Here is a 15681-nt window from a genome sequence, read left to right as displayed (position 1 = left end):
ATGACCCTGTGTTTATATTAGAAACACAAGATAGAATTCAAACTTTTTTTCTTTTTTTTCATCTCCTCATTTTGCTCCAGAAATACAACAACTACAACTGATACATTACATTACGGTTATTTTGCAGATGCTTTTATCCAAAGCGCCTTACAATAAGTGCGTTCAACATCGGTAGGCAAAAGAACTTCAGGTCACAAGACATCATAAGTGCATTTCCTCCCAAAACCAAACAGCTAAGAGCAAAACTAGTGCTAGAGTAAGTGCGATAAGTTAGGTACCGAGACACATGGGAAGACAATTTAGAAAACAAAGACAACTTAGGAAACAAAGACAATTTAGGACACATAAGTGTGTAAGGAGCTGGACGAAACATATGATGTCCTAAGAGGGCGGATCTGGGTAGTGTTTCCTGAGTAGTACACATTATTAGTGTACTACTACTAATAACAATGATAATAATGATAATAATGATAATACAGAGAGCTAATCGAAAGCCGTCGTGTCCACGATAAGTGCCGAACTTTTGAATAAGATTTTGTTGAGGTTTACGGTGGTATGGCAGTGTCTGACAGCAGGCCAGAGGAGAACACCTGGACTGTAAGTTGACATTTTGTTTCCAGCAGACGGATAGCCGTGGAGCCCGTGTTCCAGTAGTTCATAGCAGCCCACAACACGATGTAGCATATAAGGAGCAGAATTCAGAGGAGAACATGACAAAGTTTGAAATGAACATGAACCAGTTCATGGACTTAGTTTAGTTTAGAATTTCATATAACGAAACATAACAAAATCTAACAACAACTTAGTTTATTCTGAACTATGATTGTAGTTCTTGTGAAGACTGAACTTGTACAACACCGACAGCTTATTTGCAGTATGTGTCATGTTTTTGTGACTTTATGCATTTTTAGAATTTTTTTATTTGGACAATAAAATATTTTATTATATACCTACGCATGAAAGTTTCTTATTACTCATATATTTCTGCTATTTAGGATGCAAAGGCTTTGAAGCTCAGTATCTTAAATCTGCTCCAGCTTATAGCTGTAAGCTAACAGAGAGTTTCCATCAGGGCTGATGTTACTTACTTTGAACTAAACAAATTTGAAAGAAAAGATAACACGTAAAATTTTATCCAACCATTTTTTTTTTTTTTTTTTTGCACAATTGAGTGTTTCGAATTCTATTTTTCTGTGTCAGCAATGTTATATGCTGAAAATGAAAAGGCCAGCTAACTTCCTAATACACAGATTTGTTTTTACCTGATGCTACCGGCATGTTCATGAACAATGCCAGGATCCATGGGGTTCCAGTTGTACAGGAGTGGTTCAGGACGCATGAGACATGCTTTTCACACATGCATTGTTCCCCACCGAGTCCAACCTTTGGGATGTGTCGGAGAAGACTTTATGCAGCTTGGTGAAAAATGAATGCATCTCTATAACATTCTATAAGCTCTTCAAAACGGTGCCATGATGAATGTGTGCCATAATTAACCTTGTAGCACCCAAGCATATGAATAATCATTGAAAAAAATCATTTTGGCTCTTCTTGCATCTTTTTGGGTGGGAATAAACCAATATTTTTGGAATTTTTGGAATTGGGCTATTTTTGATCATTTTAGGCAATGTTGCATATTTGCAACAGTGGGCTTTCCTGATTAATTTAGTTCACAAAACCAAGTCATTCTCTGCAGATCGTTTGGCAAAAAAGCTATAGTGAAAGTTCACCAGTAACTGCTGCTGCCACAATAAAATGTATATGATAGACCTTTATTGAACATTCTTAATACAAAGTGCGGAACGCAACCATCATAAACTTTCCATTCAACAACAAATCAAACAGATTTCACAGATCTTTGTTGTGAAAAAGTGAAGCACATATAAAATGTAAAAAATGTAATGTAAATAAAAATGTAATGTAAATAAAAAATGTGCACATGAAGCTAATAAAAAAATGCAAAAAAATAATAATAATAATACAATTTGGAGAGCTGAGCTCCCATTGCCGCTGTGAAAGGTGGACAAAGCAGACCACACCAAACGAGACCAGAACGAACTAGAACAGACCACCGCAAAGCAGAGTGTAATTCACTGAGCCAAGAAAATGATGCTGTGACAACTGTCGGCACATAAAATGTAATGTAAAAAAATATTACACGTTAATGTAAATTATGTAAATTTTAAAAAATCAAATAATGTAATGTAAATAAATAATGTAAATAAATAAAACGCTTGTTGCATATCTGTAACTGTGGGTGCTACAAGGTTAAAGCTACAGATGTTCTAAAAATACAAATAAAGGAATGAAATTAGCTGGAGAAAAAGGTTAGCACTGTATGTTGAAAAAACTCCTCTTAACATTTAAGATATTTCATCTCCTGAATAAATAAAAAGGAAGTTGAACATTTCTTGTGTTTAACGATCACACCAAATGAAATCTAAAGCTATGCAATATCAGCCTCAGAGCCAGCGTGTGTAATAAATAAATAAATAAGTCCAACACATTTAGTCAGAGTCCAAACAGCTGAATAAACATGAGCGTAGGTGGACCTGCATGCAGTCACAAGCCATCACATCCTGGTTTGACTGAATCTTTGCACTCAGGTGGGACTTTGTCCAGCTGCAGGAAGAGGTTGGTGATGTGGCCACATAAATAGTTCCACTACTTGAATGCTCCTGGTACTGGGTGAAGAAGAAACGCATTGGCCCTTTGTTTTTCACATTTTCTCTCTGTGTAATAGATGTAGGTGGGGCCACAGTCCCCCCGAAGACATCCAATTGACGCTATTTGACTCCAGAAGAGGGGGCTGATGGATGAATTTTAGTCTGAGAGGAAAGCCTTCAGCTGTTAACACAATGCAGGCGCAATGTGGCAGGAAATCGCTCATTTGCCTTCAAAATAAGAGCATTCCCAGGAGACTAGTCTCAACGAAGTTGTCTCATTTACAGAAGAGAAAGGTGCTGGTATTACTTTGATCAATTATATTTCTATATGCAAACATAACCACCACACAACAGCAAAAAGTTCAGAATGAATAAGAATTTATCTTAAATACATCATTTAATGTACACAAATTTACTCTTTTGATGTCATTAAATGTTTAAAGATGAGTAAAATATGAATGAGCCAAACAAATGGACCCTTCAGCCGCATTCAGCTGGGATGGATCCACGTGCTAAATGCATTTATTTGTGGACATTTGTGAGATTTGTGAGGAACTCTTGATGACGCTGTTCTCCAGAGTCAGGGGTTTATTTTGAAATGTTTTCCTGGAAGTCATTACGGTATCATTTGGCTCTCTTGACAGTAGCGCGATCCCCGGGTTTCCAAATAAGGAATCTGGCTGTCGCTGCGCGCGGACACACGGACAGACAAGGACTCTCTCCAGAGCCGCGAGCTGTAGGCGGCGGTTCCCGACACGGGCGCGAGCCCCCTTTTTGATTTTCAGCTCCTTTAAAGCCTCACATCCACCTGGAAGACGGCGCGACGCGCAACGGGGAGGATTTCATATTTTGGAAAATATCCCAACTTTTTCAGACAAATAAAAAAAATTCTGGAACAAACAAATAAATGAACAACAACAACAGCTGAAAGAGGAATACTATGCTCAGAGGAAAGAGCAGCAGGGGAAGTTTGATTTGGGAACAATGTGAGAAGATCACAGAGGGAGAATACAGGCTGGATTTTCTGAATCGTTTTACGCAATGAAGCGCAGAACGGACACCCAGAACTCCTTCTGAGTTTTCCTCTCCTTCTCCATCCTTAACGCCAGAGATTTATTTTGCTCAGTGCGCAAACGTTGCGTTTTTGGTGACCTTTTGGAATGCACCGTGAGCGCACCGAACACATGCGTCAAAGGAACTGGTAACTTCCTCAAGGTAAATGACCATCGTTCTTTCAGAAACACCTCACATTCTGGTTCCTGACCTCTTGCTGACTGTGGTGTTCACCTTAAAGTTTACGGCACACGCGCGCCCGTTTAAAGCCAAATCCCGTTGGCTGTGAGGATCATTCCCAGAGAGCAGATGGACACCAAATGAGTGCATTTTAGCTAATTTTTCTCTGAATAGTGGTGATGTTACTTGTGTCAGGCTGGAAGCAGCGCAGGGTGTTGATGGATTTGTGCTCAGGGACTGACACCAGCTCCGTCAGTCCGCGGGGATGGAGCCGGGCGCGTGTCTCTGGGGATGCGGTGCCGCGTAACTCCGGTCAAATGAAACCATTTAACGTGACTGCGCTGCCCAGCTGAGGTTCAACTGGAGCCAGAGTAGCCTGTAAAGCGCTTTATTTCGCACCCGCCAGAATTCTTTTTATTATTGTTTCTTCTTTTAAATTGGCCTCACACACGCACGAGTTAACTGATGATACACTGAACATGTTTGTGTCTTCTTTAGATTATACATGTAAAAATAAATAACCAAACAAAATGAGATCATACTTAAAAACGGCTAAGACAACCCGTGGAAGGTCCACTGAAAGCTTTGCCAGGAGGGAGGGCGGATTTTAAAGCTTTGGCTTCTTCTTACTCGGAAAAGCCGCGCGCGTCCGGAGAAAAGGTGGCGCGGGGCAGGATAACCCTATTTTGATCAACTTTATAGTTATCAGACACTTTGATGAAAAACAAGAAACAGTTATTATTTTGTTCTAAATCTTTGGAGGTTAGCACTTGTTCTTCTGAATCCATCTTTTAATGGCACTCAACCTTCTTCAGATCCAAATATGAGTGAACTGACGGATGGATTTTACCCAAACACGCAAACCGGTGATGGTCAGGCACGGGTTGACCATGCCCGCTCGTGCTCATTTTACCCAAACACGCACACCTGTGATGGTCAGGCACGGGTTGACCATGCCCGCTCATGCTCGTGCTCGTGCTCACGCGCCTGTACAGTGGAGAACACACACCGTGGCGCACTCTGGGTCAGCCTGGCATCGCTCCCTGATGGCCGGCCTCTGAACACACTTAATCGCCACAAAATGAGTTGTCATTCACTGTTTCCCTGTGGCTCAGAGAGCTTTCCTCCTCCCCTCATGGTGCAGCAGGGCTGTGTGATGTGCAGTCTGTGACATTCAGCATGGGCGTGCTCAAAATGAGAAGAAGAAGAAGATGACAGAGCAGGCTACTGTTTGCTTATTTTATTTAGGAAAATATTGCATTTATTGCAGTCTTTTTTTTTTTTTTTTACTCCTTTGTGTATTATTATTTATAGAGAACATTAAACAAAAGCTCCAAATGAAATCCAAAGCCAGACTTTTTAAAGTGCCCAGGTCATACTGTTACTGTGAAACCCGCACCCCTCCATCAGCCCAGTCCTGCACAGAGCTGATGCTTCAGTTTATATGCTGAACTGATCAGTGCTGGTTTTTAACAGCAGAGTCGTCTGTCTCATAACGTGTGAACTCTCAGCAGGTGAAGTTCCTAATACTGTTGAAGTTCAGTGCTTAAACTTCTCCTTTTATTCCTGTCATAATTTGGATTTATTGCCGTTTAGCTCAGACTTAAGATGAAGTATCAAAGATGGCTAATTATTTTCTAATGCTTATATTTACATTTCTTCACACAGATCCATACTGGTTGATACAGAAATTGCATAACACCCCTAAGGCACTAAAAACCTCCATCAAGACTCGAGATTTATGGATCGATTTAACTTTATAAGCATCTCAAACATTCTAGCCGTAGATATTTATTCAAAGGCAATGCTGTAGTCAAATCAGGCCTATGTTAAGTGTAACAAGGCAACACTGGTCCTGATTGTCTGTTATTCTTAAATCCAAACAGCATCTATATCTATCCATTTATCTATTGATGGATCTTCCACATGATGCATTTTTTTTGTAGTGATGTTTTAAAACTATAGAGGATAACTTCTGCTCCATTTAATTGTCATTCTTTTTTTCTCGACACAGTAACAATCCAGGGCTTTCAACTTATTTTTGACTTCATATTTATAATTGAATTGTTGAAATCAGGGCCCTGCATCAGTATCCAGCCCACCGGACCCCACACTAAAAGAACTAAACCATCTCAGCCTTGCAGATATGTCCCCTTTATTTCTGCGGCGTTTCTCTGCTCTTTTTGTCGCAGGAGTGGCACATCTTTTTTAAAACCGAGCCATTAAACTCATTTGAGGTGTATTACAAGACTCGGAGGAGAGCCCAGTGTACCGGACTTTGTCTGATCCTATGACAGCATATGCCTTCCTGGTACACTGCCAAAGTCGGGGTCTGAGAAGCACCACCCCAGCCTCCCTTACCAAATGTAGCATATTAGCAGTCAGCTGTATTATCTGTGAGAAAGGGAGCAGATAACAGAAGCATACTCAACAGTGGTTGGCTCAAAGTCACAGGGATGAGACAAGCCAGCAACACAACACTGGCCTTTTCAGAGGCATTCATGCATGTTTCTTTAACCTAGACGTCCCCCTTTGTTTCTGTGTCCACATCCTCCCGCAGCTTCAGAAAATACCCACGCTGTCGACTCGCTCGCCCTCCCTCCATCTTCTCATCCTCCGATCACTCCCTTTCCAAACAAGGCCGCAGTGTCCAAGGCTGGGTGCCGTCAGAGAACCTCATATCTGAATTTGTGACATCAGAGGGATGAAGAGGAGACAGCGAGGGGAAAACACAGGGTGTCATTGAAAGAAGGAAGATGAATAGATGTGCGACAAGGAGACAGTGAATGAAGCGATAAAGGATGGATTAAAGGCGAGATAGAGAGGGAGTGTGAACACGCTGCTTTGTAATGTAGACAGGCAGCACTTTTCTGTGGCTTCTGAACTCCGTACATCGGTTTGCTTGTGATACCCGTCGCTTTTTGCAGAAAATACACCACGGTCATCAGAGACAAACTGTTCCTTCACTTTGAGACACAAGCATGCCACTCCTCCTGCATCCTGAAGGTTCCCATGGCTCCTTTGCAGTAATACAGAGAGGATCTTAGAGGTTAACTAGATCCTTCTAGATCATTGGTTCCCCTAATTACACACACAATGAGGGGCCTGGGAAGACCCTAAATAAGGCCAAGTGTGTGTACTGTGTGAGAAACTTAGGTTGAGGACCGTGCAACAGCCACAAAGATTCACCCCAAAGAGCCCCAGTGGCTGCATTCACACCCTGAATGGAATACTTTGTGCTCCTGAAATTAAGCAAACCTTAGCCTTGATAATATCATTTTTGTAATTTTTTAGGTAATTCTGGAATTAACTGATGAGCGATGTCAGGGACACGGAGTATCATGCAGCAAAACTCCCAGTTTTGTCACAGGTCCAGTAGGTCCATGTGGTTCAGTCCATTTAGTCAGAAATACATGTTTTTGTCAGAGATTCCTGTCACCAGGCATGATTGTTTTTGTGTGTCAGAATATCTTAATGCCATGGGTAACCATGAACTGTAATGCGATTGGTTAGTTTGTCGTCAGGGTAAAAGTAACTAAGAAGCCGGATGAAATGTTAACATTTTACATCTTTCTCATTCATGTCTGAAAGCACAGACAGCAGTCTTGGTACTACTATCAAAATCAGTATGAAGGACAGTATCTCATCACATAATTATTCCTGTTGCTAAGCTATAAAAACAGTGCGAGGTGTCATGTCTTTTGTCTGAATACAACCGCAGAGAGAGTACCCAAGCAGCTAAGATTAACACTGGCTGCCTGACTAAGATATTCAGAAGCATTAAAGCACAAAGGCCATGTAGAACTTGATTCTTTGCACCACGACTGCCAGCTGGACTGCAGAGATTACACCTTTTCTCTATCTTCATAGCACAACATGGATTTGATTACGATATGAAATCCAAAGCTATGACCTTGCACAAACCTGCAGAAGTTCTCAGGAGCCGAACCGCACCCTTAAAGGACAGATAACACATTTCTTAACATGCAGCAGCCGAACCTTAGAAATGCTGGTGAGTCATCTGGCTCTGAGAAAAAAAAACATGGCTTCCTTACAGCAGATTTAAAAGTGGTGAGTCCCGTAATCACATCTGCTAAGGGATGCACGTTCCGTTCGAGTTATTACCAACTTCTGGATAACGCTGTTGACCACTGTGAACTGAGAAGTCTTAAAAGTACTGAGTCATCAGAAGAGGATTATTAAGTTGAATCTAACAGAGGTTGATACTCTCCTGAGCAGGCAGACTGTGGACTGTGTCAGCAGAGATGCGCGACATGCAGAATAATGCATTCTGCATGTCGCGCTTCCTTTACCACGGCATGCCACTGAGATCTGTCCCCACTCCTCTTCAGTATGATGTGCATGTTGACCACGACACCACTGTAAACAGCTGCAGACAGATGTGATCAAGTTTGTTGTTTTCATCCAGAGAAAAGAAAAGCTTCTCCCTGGAAGCACAACTAGTTCCAGTGGAACACCAATCCAGCTTTCTTTTTTCATCCCTTTCATTAGCTGTAGTCAGTATATGAGGATACGCTTGATCTTTGTTTATTGGAATTCCAAAAGCTGTTTTTTTTTTTCCCCCAATTCTTAGTGACCAATATCTGCAGATCCATTTCAGCACAATACCTCAGGATGTGATGCTGCTAGCAAATGTGTGAGACGCTACCGTGGTTTGTGTGCTTTGTCTGAACAGAAAAGCACAATATGAAAGTATTTTTACACGTTGCAAATGTATAAAAACAAAATGACTGGAAAAGAATAAAGCCTTATCAAGTTTATAGATTATAAACAGAATTTAAAAAAAGATGAGGAGTTGTGTAGCATTGCACATTGAATAGAATGTGAGCAGTTTCCTCATGAATTTATCATGAGTTGGGGAGCCTGATGGCCACCAGGCTAGTTGGTGGGACACTTATGTCAGAATTGCAGTATGTTAGGATCTGAGGCACACGGCTGTGAGTCAAAGTCTTCAATTAGCAGGATTCTCTTGTCTGCTATTTTTATCTTTATGTTTGCACATAGGAGGGAGAAGCAGAGGAAACACCTTCACACCTCAGTCGGCTCTGATGACAAAAACACCCGGCAACCCATGCATTTGGCTATGTTTAATGCAAATCTAGAACGACTAAAGTAGAATATGAGACACAAGAAAAAGAAAAATGTTTTTTTTTTTTTTTACAGATTTGTCTGCTTCTCCTCAGAGGTGGTACAGTGGCTTCGTTATAGTACAGAAAGTGTATTCTCTCTGTCCTTATGGTTATCTCTCAGCCTGTTTGCTTTGAATCACTCAATTAAATATTGTTTGATAAAACTCTAATAATAACTGATTTCAAAGAAATTGACAGGAGAAGTGGTCTGGTGTTCATGTGCTTAGAAATAGAAAATATACAAGGTCAAACATGTATATCCAATTTTCAAATGATATCTTTTATAAATACTGTAAATATGGGGTAGAGTTGAAATATAATAAAATGAGGCCTTAATGAGTAGCAACAGCCTGTAAGTCCAAACTCTGGGCAAAGGAACCCAGTGTTCCTATGAAAAGCTTGCTTTTGTTTTGGTATTCTACTGTGATTTACAGATGTACCTCAGGGCACAGCTGCATCACAGCTGCGTGGCTTACAGAATATACACATTCCCAAATTTAAGTGAACAATTAGTGCACAAATATCAAGTGAAAATGTAAAAAAACTATGTAATACAGTAAATGAAGATAATTCAGACAACACTGGCCTATATATGCTGGTGTAAAACCAAAGGCTACAATTTACAGACTACATCTCCTGTTTTTAAGTTGTGTAACCTTAGTTGAATATGAAACTCAAACATAAGTTTGACAACATTTTCACTGATCAGATTTGAGGCAAGATTGAAAAGCATGAACAGGCTCATTTTTGTCAGAAGAAACTGCGACACAAGGTGAGATCCATCCGGATCTTGTCCCGCACTGATTCTCGCTCAGGAGTCAGTGGTGTCAGGGAACATGCAGGGAACTCCTAAAGTGGAACTTTAGGACGTTTCACCATGGCCCTAACCTTAATCCTAACACCTACCCCTAACCCTACCCCTAACACTAACCCTACCCTAACACTAACCCTAATCCTAACCCAATCCTAACCCTAACACTAACCCTACCCCTAATCCTAACCCAACCCTAATCCTAACACTAACCCTAACACCTACCCCTAATCCTAATCCTACCCTAACCCTAACACCTACCCCTAATCCTAACCCTAACCCTACCCTAACACTAACCCTACCCCTAACCCTAACACCTACCCCTAATCCTAACCACATTGGAAAACTTACCCTCAATTTAAAAATCAATACTTTTAATAAATTCATAATCCCAACTTTTAATAAATTCATAATTCTCCCTCATTAACCCTAACCCTAACCCTGTTGGTTCACAGGACTACATGCCTAAACATAAGTCCGAGTAGGAGCCATATGGGTTAAAATCCAAAGTTCAAAATAATTTTTTTATTAATATTTTTTAATAAATTCATAAATCCCGACCCCTAATAAATTCATAATCCCCTCCCATTAACCCTAACCACAATCCTAACCCTAACCCTAACCACACTGTAAAACCAACCCTCAATTGAAAAATTAATACTTTTAATGAATTCATAATCCCAACTCTTAATAAATTTATAATTCTCTCTCATTAACCCTAACCCTGCGGGTTCACGGGACTATAGGCCTAAACAGAAGTCCGAGTAGGGGCCAGATTTGAAAAAAATCTAGCTCAAAAATTAATAAATTAAAAAATTATCAATTTTTTCAAACCCCCCCCCCTCCTCCTTTCCTTCCCCTCCTTCTTTTCTCCCCACAACACATGACACGAATACGGACCTTGTGTCTAACACACCCACTTTTTAACATAAAACCAGAAATACACGGAGTTTCCCACGGCCTCCTGAGTTACTCCAAGACCATTCCAGCACACCCAGCAACCATCAGTCGGGTCCTGAGCGACAGTGCACCTCCCTTGGCACCTATACCAAACTCCATGGTGATTGAACAGGAGTCCGAACTGGGACATCACGTAGGAGGGGGCCGTTGAGCCTAACCCCAACCCTACCCTAACACTAACCCTACCCCTAACCCTAACACCTACCCCTAATCCTAACCCTACCCTACCCCTAACCCTAACACCTACCCATAATCCTAACCCTAACACTAACCCTAATCCTAACCCAAAGATTTTGTTGATTAAATGTATTCTGTTGTGTACTCGAACAGCTAACCCTGGTGTTTTTCTAACCTTAATCAAGTACTTTTGATGTTTAACAAAGTGTAGAGTAATGGACATTGAAATAAAGACAAAGAAAATGGAGAGGTGACAGAACGATGTCATGTCTCTGGAGCCAGCTGTTATTCTCCTCCTCCCGTCGGAACACCCGGTGTATCCTTGTTAGTTCTTCATAAATCATCGGTATAGAAGACGTCCTGGTGTTAGTGTTTAGTCTTGATGCAACAAGCAGGATTAATACGTGTTTGTTTCAGGATTCAGTGGTCCAGTCCAGCGTTGCCCATTAAGACGATGCATCAGTGTAAATGCTGCATGTCTCAGAAGGGGCAGCGATGATAAAGGGGTACCCTGTGATCTGAAAATTGACGAGAAGGTCTCTTGAGGAAACATCAGCTTGTGATGAATCAGATGATAGATATCATCTTTCTGTTTAAATTAATTTGTGTTGAATTCAAATGCATAAAGCCCAGTCTGAAGATGTGTTGATCCCATTCGAGTGGTTCGTAGATTCAGACGGAGCGTGCCGAGGCAGGTAGACCTTACTGTGGGCATTCACCAACTTCTTTTCACACCCTCGTCAGCTCTTTCGCTCTCATGTTCTGTGAGCTGAAGAAATGCCACAGAGATTAGGCCCATGCACGTGGGCATGTTCATGGCATCTCCCCCGCATGCACATACTGTACACAGACATTTTGCTTGTGAATTCACAGATGGTTCTTTCTGATTCCTCCACAGCTTTCTCAGCAGTGGCGTGACCCTCTTTTTGGCTGAAAGTACGAGTTGTCATCAACACATTATGGTGTTTTTTCTGCAGTTTTTAAACTCCTGGCATTTCATTGATTTATTAATATAACCACAGGCCCGTGCATGTTTGAATAACCATTTCATGCAACAGTTTTGTAAATGATCTCTGTGGCTTTTTGATGATCATATGTGCATGCTGCGTATGCCTGATGTCTGTTTGTTTAAATGGGGACAGCTCAGCTGCTTTTTTTTTGGCACATCTCAATAAAAGAGGAACAGGTAGTTTCACGGTGCAGGGTGAAATTATATTTTCTTTATCCTCTGTGATGAGACCAAGGGAAATCTTTGATCTCGAGTGGCTAGATAATCATCCGTAGCTGAGCCCTGATTTCCATCTCTATTCAACTCTCCCCTGGAAGCTCCATAAGAAGCCATCAACACTGGAACTAATCAGAGTTATTACCACTTTCCCCTCTTCTCCAGACGTGGGATCAGCTTCACCACTGCGATTGTTCTTCAGGTCGATGTTGAACAGCTACTTTCTTCTGTTTGCTGATGGATTTGGGTTGATACTGAAATGTCATTGGATAGGGAATTAGAGCAGTTCTCAGATATTCCATTTGAATTTGAGTGTGATGGCTTTCTTTATGGTGTTCTTTCACCTGCTTCCCCAGCTTGTGCATTTCAGATGGCCGAGCTGCTGTCACCTGATCTGTGCACGTGTGTGTTTGCTGTTTCTTGCGTTTTCTGTTGGTTAAGGGACTCTTCATTGTCACTACTTTAGACTCGGTCTCAGACCAGGATCCAGCTCTCTAATCCCCCACTCAGATTTTATCAGTGTGGTTGCTGTTCAGATGTCACCTGCTGTGAAGCCGTGGTGTTGGAGGGATCGAGCTGCAGCTTTGTTGATCAGTAGTGCTGTGCTGTGTCTGTTCTGGCTCATGTTCACTTTGCCTTTCCTGCAGTCTGACTCTCCTAAAATAGATGTTTATCGGATGTGAGATGTCATTGTCATAAAGAAACCCGTGGATTCCTCCGAATATTGATCCATACATCCACAGAAAGTCTCGTGGCAAATTGTCATTTGTGACATAAACGTCTTTATGAACATTCCGTCTCCCCAAAACGGCGGTCCTGAAGTGCTGACGTTCCAATCTGCCGTTGTCAGCTGTGCTGCACAAACGTTCTGCTTAAGTGAAGCATTTATTTGTGACCCTTCTGCGTTCCACTTCATTACATCTACAATGTTTTTTCTCCTCTCAGAGAACATTGCAGCTGGTACTGAGCTCGGCATATTTTGTCTACATGAGCACTTGTTAATTTGCTGTTTTGCTCTTTCATGTGGAGCTAATGATAGGTGAAAAAAAATTAAGAAAACAAGCACATGAAACAATCTTCTTTAATCCTCTCTCAACCAATATATTCTTCAGAAGTCATATTTCATTTCATTATTTACTTACAGATCTCATTATTTTATTTTTCCTTTTTTAAAACCCCTCCCCTCCTGTCTTCTTAAATCTCTCTTCTCTTTTGTCTTGTTTCTCTCTTTGCCCATCTTTCTTTTCCTTCACATTTTCCTTTCAGACCTTTTCTTCCTGTTTTTTTTTTTTTGGTGACTTTTTTGCTTTCTAAGTTAACTATTTATGGACCGAAATTCAAATCTAAAACCAAATTGCACTGCATAACAGAAACAATGTGGTTTTATATCTAAATTCCAAGTACATATTTGCCAAAAAACAAAGTCATGTCAAGGCACTTCAGAGATCCAGTCCAAGTGTTTTGTGTTGGAGAATAATGTAGCAATGCTGGAACTTTTGCTGGAAGTACTTGTAGTACCATCCCCGACCCAAAAATCAGCTCAGTTCTGCTTATTGTGTCTACACGGCTAAAATGATGTATATATGAAGAATAATATTTAATATTCATCTACAATGATGGACAGAAAACTGAATGGATTTTTTTCTGATCATCATTGTTTTCATATTTGTTGTAATGCTAACGATGGTGAAACACCAAAGATTGTCCCGAAAACTTAGTCAAGTCAAAGTCAAATTTATTTATATAGCACATTTCATGTACAAAACAATTCAAAGTGCTTTACATAAAATAAAAGCATTGCAGCAGGAAGTGGAAGAAGCATTAAAAATACGTAAAAGAATATAAAGAGAAAGAAATAAAATAATTCAAATTGAATTAAAATGACTAAAAACAAGCAACAGTCTTGATAAGTTCAAAGATATCGTGCAGATTTCATGTATAGACACATGAGAAAAATAAATGTTTTTAACCTGGATTTAAAAATGTCTACATTTGGTGAAAGTTTAATCTCCACTGGCAGTTTGTTCCACTTGTTTGCAGCATAACAGCTAAATGCTGCTTCTCCATGTTTAGTCTGGACTCTGGACTGGACCAGCTGACCTGAGTCCTTGGATCTAAGAGCTCTGCTGGCTTTATATTCTCTGAACATATCACAGATGTATTTTGGGCATAAACCGTTCTGGGATTTGTAAACCATCAGCAGGCTTTTAAAATCTATTCTGTGACTGACTGGAAGCCAGAGTAAAGATTTTAAAGCTGCTGTGATGTGTTCAGATCTCTTAGTCCGGGTTAAAACTCCAGCAGCAGCGTTCTGGATGAGCTGCAGATGTTTAATGCTCTTTTTGGGAAGAAATTGTAGAAAATTCTCTCTCATCCAGGTGTTTACTTCCTCCAGACACTGACACAGTACGTCTGCTGGGCTGCAGTTGTCCGGTGACAGAGACACATAAAGTTGTGTATCGTCTGCACAACTGTGAGTTGTGAGTTTTTCAACCATAGCAAACAGAGTTGGAGAGTTGCTGACATTGCTGACAGTAACACTAGTTTAATTAGCCACTGTGCTGTTGGATATACAGTACACTGGATTTCGGATTGCTCTACTGTTCTTTGCTGAGTACGTAATGTTCAGCAGGTTTATCAGATGCTATAATGTTCAAAGCTAGTCTGTGTCAAAATGTGTTTAAAAACCAACAAAAAAACAGCGTAGAACTGAGAGAATTAATACTAATAGTAATAAATGTTGTAAAATCACCAGTCTCACTAATTAATTAGCTCATCACTTTGTTTCAACTTTGCCACATTACTGCTGTGGCAGGCGAAATCTTCGTTGTACGTCTACAAGTGAAAAGTGTTCATTGTTTAATGATGCCTTTCTCTTTGGAAGGTTTTATACACAAGCATTATTCTTATTCTTATTCTATTGTTAGTGTTATGATTTTTTTCTACATTAAGGGCCAGCATTCATTCGGTCCATTTACTGCTCAGGTAGCAGTTTAGATGATCTGACTCTGAAGGGCAGCATATCAGGCTGGCTGACACAGCCATTGCTTGGCTTTGGCTCAGGGTCAAAGAGAAGAAGCAGACAAACACTGACAACAAGTGTCGGTACTCTTACGTCCTCCATCTCTTGGGTCTAATGAAGAAGTTGAAAGTAGTGGAAGTTGGCCTTGAATTAATCTTCTCACCATCTGCCCTTTCTGGAGTCTGAATGCTTCGTTTCTGTATTTGCTGGAGGAGCAGTTGGAATTTTTTTCTTTCTTTTTTTTTTTTTTTAAATGCTGATTAAATCTGAGCTTCAGCAGCTGGCACTGTTTTCACTGGCTGTTCAGTTTCTGCTCATGCTAACTACCCAAGTCTTTTATTTCTGCCAAGAAAAAAGGGAAACAGCACGCTTCACTTCCTGTGCTTCCAATGAGTTTTCCTAATACAAGAACCATTTTCAGAAAAGTTTGATGAAAA

At 40.6% G+C, this 15681-nt stretch overlaps 1 protein-coding gene across 8 annotated transcripts in view; it reads left to right on the top strand.

The window, feature by feature from the left end:
• The first annotated feature begins 3365 nt into the window (after window positions 1-3365).
• The window catches only part of adgrb1a (adhesion G protein-coupled receptor B1a), a 219380-nt gene continuing 207064 nt past the window's right edge, over window positions 3366-15681 (top strand). For all 8 annotated transcript variants that reach the window (XM_075464672.1, XM_075464667.1, XM_075464670.1 and 5 more), the window contains exon 1: window positions 3366-3881. The gene's annotated coding sequence lies outside the window, so the exon portion shown is untranslated. The remainder of the gene's footprint in view (window positions 3882-15681) is intronic.

The sequence above is a fragment of the Odontesthes bonariensis genome, chromosome 5, assembly GCF_027942865.1.
Source record: "Odontesthes bonariensis isolate fOdoBon6 chromosome 5, fOdoBon6.hap1, whole genome shotgun sequence".
NCBI lineage: Eukaryota > Metazoa > Chordata > Actinopteri > Atheriniformes > Atherinopsidae > Odontesthes > Odontesthes bonariensis.
This window is presented reverse-complemented; position numbering and strand designations above follow the sequence as displayed.